Raw genomic sequence first — 6047 nt, forward strand, 5'->3', positions numbered from 1 at the left:
TATATATATATATATATATATGTATGTATGTATATATACATATAAAGAAAGACACACACAGAGATAAACAAATATAGATGTCCGAGGGGGTACCGAAAAGTAACCGGAAACGTTCTCCATAGAATAGGATCGTTGCCGTTCAAGTTTCCGCTGCTAGGAGCCACTTGATGCGATCTTTAGGCATCAGTCTACCGACCAGCAAGCATGATCGGGAAAAGTCGTAATGCCGCGTAGTGCGTCTTCGTTTTGCAATGCTCCTACCCTGTTTGTCGATTCTTTCGATGCCCTAAACAAAAGAACAGCATGTTTCCGTGAAGTTCTCTTTTCTGCTGGGAAAAACGGCGGCCGAAACAGTTGTCGTCTTTTAAACAGCTTAGAAGGACTCTGTGCCATGAGCAAAACAGACGTTTACGAGTGGTTTTCACGCTTTAGGAATAATCACTTCTCGCTTCAAGACCAATTTCGTTCAGGGCGGCCGTCAACCTCCCGAACGAATGAAAACATCACGAAAATTCATGAACTGATCTTGGAGGATCGTCGCCAAACAATTGACGAACTTGTTGATATGAATGGTGTGTCCTGGAGCCCCTGCCAGCAAATTTAGAATAAGGAATTGTGAATGAAGAGAGTGGCAGCAAAATGTGTGCCTCACTTGCTCACGAGAGATCAAAAGCAGTCATGACTGAATGCGTATCGTGAACTGGAAGAACAGTTGAACGTTGACCTTTTTTCGGAGGTATCGCTGGTCCGATGGAATTTGCAGACGTGGAAGAGGTGAAGAAAAAATGACGGAGGCGTTAAAAGGCTTCACTTCGCAGGAGAGTCCAGCACTGCTTCGGATAGTGGGAAACGCATCTGGACCGATGCATCGCTTCAAATGGAAAATAATTTGAAGATGATGAAAGTGTAAACATGTAAAGCTAAGTGAATTAAATAGTATTGCAAAATTTCGGTTTCTTTTGGGTAGCTGCTTGTAAATACTAACTCACGAATATTTACACATACACTTCGCCTATACGTTATACATACATATATGCATATACTTACGTGCTTATATATATCATGTATAATGTTTGTATTTATATGTGTTCGTCTGCTTCTATGTTTCTGTATGTGTATGTGTGTGTGTGTGTGTGTATGTGAATGTATGAATGTCTATATACAAGTGTATGAGTATACACATGTATCTATTAGTGTATATATATCATTCGCAGCATTCATAAATAAGACATAAATATGCATCCGATATAGTTGTGTCTAGTAAATTCCTTTGTTGTTGTTTTTGTATATGTTTGTTATTGTTGTTCTTTTTATTATTATTATTGTTTTTGCAGTTGAGTTGTTGTGTAAAGAATATTCGGCTTTTTTTTTTCGCATGAACAACCGAAATATTTGATACTAACATGCTATTTTTTTAACAGTCAATGGGTGCACAGTCTGAGAGTTGAGTACATCGAAAACAAAACCAGACCTAACTCTCCAAATGCTTGATATCCGATCTCATATTCCTTTGGTTCATATTGCGTTTAACTTTCCTTCTATTTCGGAAGCCTTATTTGCATAATTGCAACACTGTAATAATCTAAGATATAATGATATTTAGCTTGCCATCTATTAGAACATTATTTTAAACATATGTGTGAGCATGCAAGAGCGAGTGCATCAGCTTGTGTGCACGTGTGCATGTGTCTGCGTTTATGCGTTTTTGTGCACGTAAATAGTGTATGTATACATGTATATGTATGTATATGTTTATTCATATATATGTATGTATATATTCATATATATATATATATACATACATATACATATATACATACATAAATACATACATATACATGTGTATGTTTCTTATGTTTTTGTATGCATGTCTCTGTATCTGTGTCTACTTTTATGTTTTGTAATCCCTTGTAAATTAGTAGTTTGCAGAAGGTAGTCAATAAAGTTAGTACCTGACTAAAAAAAATACTGTGATAATGTGACTGACTGGATATTTGACGGAGTATACCTCATCGTGGATGCAGTGCAATGACTTGAAGCATCAATAGAATAAGCTAAGAAAAAATATAATTACTGGAGTATAACATAAAAGTATATAAAACTACTTTTGTACTTGATAACTATATTCTACATATTTCAATTTCGAGTCTTATTTCTTAACTCGGTTATTTTTCAAAGTTATTCTGCTTAATATGCTTGGAAAATAAACCTACAGCGTTGCAAACTTTTAATTGTAGGCACAAACCCATTCCCTGTATTATTGAGATTTAAGAAGTTTTGATATATTGCATTCTTAATGTAAAGTATACAAATAATAAGCCAAACGTTCAGTTATTAGTCAGTCGCTGACATGATGTTTCCATTAGCATGTCTTTGTATTTGAGAATATTCCACTTAAAGAAACTCTTCTCTGGCCGTAGAACTGTAACCGCAGTAGGCTATTTATAGCGCGTAGATGATGAGTTCAAAAGTGAATTTTGCTTGGAAAGAGATAGTTATGAAGTTAAGCTTCCTTTGTACACTACATTAAGGTGAATTGCCCAACTATGATTTTGTTTTGTGCCCGTTTGTACAAAACGATTGCGAATAAGGCCTTTAAACAGAGCCTTGAAACACCTTTTAGCGTAAGATATCAACTCACAATGATTAAAAATAAGAAATTATTTTAAACAATGTAGCTGCCGGTTAATCAAAACTGCAACTCTTAGTCGCTATATTTTAATTTAAGCTATAATGTAAGAAAAGTCCGTCTGTGCGCTGAAATACAAATTTACAAGCAGTGCAATAAAAAGAAAAACAAAATTCCAAAGTATTCCATTCATATCAAACATTTATTTTTTTTATTTTTTTACTTCAAAATAAACAGAGTTGCATTTGTTTGGGTAGGCAAGAAATAGTAATTATTTTCTGGGATTAAAACGACAGCAATCATATTTCACCTCTCCTAAAAGAATAAGTGATATAAAAGAAATAGCTTCTACTGAAGTCTGAAACAACATTATGGTGTCAGGCTTTTGTGAACCTACCTCAGGCTCTATGACGATTATCAAGATTGTTTATAAATTATCAACTGGCATTAACAGCTAAAATTTATTTTTTAGCTTTATTTTTACACAGACTTTTATTTGTTTGTTTTTAGCTTCTATTTTCATAGTAACTACTCCATACTGTCAAAATCTACGTTCTTATCTGTTCATTCATTTTCCAGACATATCAAGTAAATATATTCTTTGTTGAGTCAATAAACCACAAAATAAATACGAATTTTTACACATTTACTTAGTAATGTGATAGTTTCTTTTGAAGTTACAAATGATTTAATCTTGGTTACTTAGCTAGCTCAAAATCTTCGATAAGATACAGCAAGAATAAAAATGGTGCATATCTTTGTGAGTTTACCTTTGTCAGGAGAAAATTTCTAGTATTTTACACAACCGATGAAAGTCGGAGGATATAGACATTTACTAACTTAATGCAGTTCAGTAGATGAGTTGAACTATTATTGTCTTTATAATACTGGAGAAGTGTACATGTGAATAAGGCGCACATGTGCAGCTGAGTCCAAGAAAACATTATTACAACACATTTTAATAGTTTGTAGTCATATTTAAAATCTTTTGCTGAACTTACTGATCAACGTATTAAACATAAGTTTAACTTAGGTGTATTTTATTTACGATGAAGACTTATTAAATATGAACTAGTAGCCTCTCTCCAACCTATACTTAGTTTGGCAATATAAATACAATAGACTTCTCTTGCCGATTAATGCCCCGGTTAATGAGGTGAAGCAAACACTGATCAAAAAAATTAATTTACCGTTTTAGGTTTTGCAGTTCTTGTTTTGAACATCTTAATTTATTTTAAATGGTTTATGTACGAAAATCGAGAGCAACTATTCGTGGTCTGACTTAGTTGACAAAATCTCGATCACTGAGATAAGTTGGTGAGAAACTTAATCGCTATCGTGAGAAATGTAAAGCCTAACGTTTCGAGGTTTGACCTTTGAGTAAGAATGAGAAATGTAGAAAGACGAAATGTCATTTTTGGTTATTCTGTACGCTTGTAAATGTTTTAAATATAAAAAATGATTTACTATTCTTCCATGTTTAATATCTGCTTAGGTAATCGAGAACAACGAGATTTGAATATCTTGTGTGTGAAACTACACATCACAGCAAAAGGAATGTGATAATTTACGACACTGCGTGTGGTACACAAGCTAAGCTTGACGGCAGTGACATACGTTTTGACTGTCATGAAAACGAATAAGTCTCTACGTTGATTGTCCAACCTATTCGAAAGAGTTATCAAGTCTTACCAAATCGTATTCTGAATTCTGAAGCAGTAACAGAACATTGTGAAAAGTAGTTCAAGCTATATTATTTCTGAGAAGAGATGGGATGGCCACGGTTGCAGCATTTTTCTGATCTGGAGCTAAATAACAACAGCACATTTTGGTTTCATCTGCTGATAATAATTTTTTGAAACTGGGCCGTAGAGTAAACGTATACACTATAAAGGTATAGGCGCAGGAGTGACTTATAGGTGCAGGAGTGACTGTGTGGCATGGGCTTGCTTCTCCAGGTGCCGAGCCGCAAGCCCACTGACTTATCCCGGTTAATTTTTGCTCCCGTTACCGCTTCGTATTCTTTTGGTCTCTCGCCGACCAGCTCGATGTGCTTTTGGCTCGACACTATGACGGTGACGTCGTCCGCGTATGCAGACACGCTCCTCTCACATCCCAGCTCTCGTGGGATGCCCCTCAGCGTCGCCAGCTTCCACAGTAGAGGCTCAAGAGTCAATACATACAGAAGGGCCGAGAGGGGGCATCCTTGACGAACCGAACGCATGATATCTCAAATACTACCAGTGGCTGTGTGAGCTACGAAATCCTCGTCGCCACTGTTATGTCTCAACGCTACTGCTGTCTAGCACCTTCCGATGATCTCTACTCAACCGCTACACAATTGCTACTCGACTGCTATTCAACACACCTACTACCGCCAGACTACCTCTATTTATATGTCTTGGGAGATCCTACTTCTTCGCCTGGGGGCGTCGACACAACACAGATTAAGTTTATCCGTGGGAAGAAAAGCCTACGGAAAAAACCACGGTAACCTTGGCCAATAATGTAATGCAGAAAAACACATTACAGTAAGTGACTCACTTTTTACCTTTTTTTCTGGTTCATAGGTTTATGCTCAAGGTGGCTCTGTCATTCACACGTGCCATCCTTGCTACATTCACCCATCTTTTTTTGAAACGTTCACTAGACAAAACTTCTCCCTCTACTCTTAACTTTCTCTTCAAGTGATACTTGAAAAAATTGATGAGAGATTCACCAGAGAGAAAAGTGTTTGTCTCTAGACCTTTCAGACGTGTCCACCATACATATTCTTTGCCATAACCACAAGTATGATGAAAACGGCTCTTCCTGTTTCAAGGAAGTAAGCGCGACAATATTCACGATAGACTCGTCTGATAAACCAACTCGTCCCACACGCGATAGCAGTCCTTCGACATAAGCCCACAGGTTGGAAATGGTTGCACACTGTACGAGTGCGTTTCATCGCTCTGTCCGCATCTTGGGCGGGTCGGCCCCGTGTTTCTCGAGCCATACCTGTAGAGCTTATTCCGAACGGGTAGCGCTACTCGATAGCACTGGTAGGCCAGGGATCTCTGTGAGTTGTCCATAGGTTCCGGCCCGAAAGTCGTCTTGAACAGGCGGGTCAGGTATTCCTCGTCGGCGCCGTTTCGCCTCGAGATCGTCGTCGTACATCCCCTCCACTAAATCCCTATAGAATGTCCTCGCCGAGCTCTACAGATCTTCCAGGATAAAGCTCGTCTTCTAGGCTGTAGTTTCTGGCTCGGAATTTCTGGAACCACCGTTGACACTGGCTTGGCTTATTGTACGATCCACATATAATGCATTAATATTCCTTGCACTTGCCGTTGCAGTGTTGCCTTTATTGACCTTATAAAGCAAAATATACCGAATATGCTCCTTTGTCACTTCCATTATAGCTTTGAGAAAAATAACT

This window comes from Octopus bimaculoides, chromosome 16 (assembly GCF_001194135.2).
Source record: "Octopus bimaculoides isolate UCB-OBI-ISO-001 chromosome 16, ASM119413v2, whole genome shotgun sequence".
Taxonomy (NCBI): domain Eukaryota; kingdom Metazoa; phylum Mollusca; class Cephalopoda; order Octopoda; family Octopodidae; genus Octopus; species Octopus bimaculoides.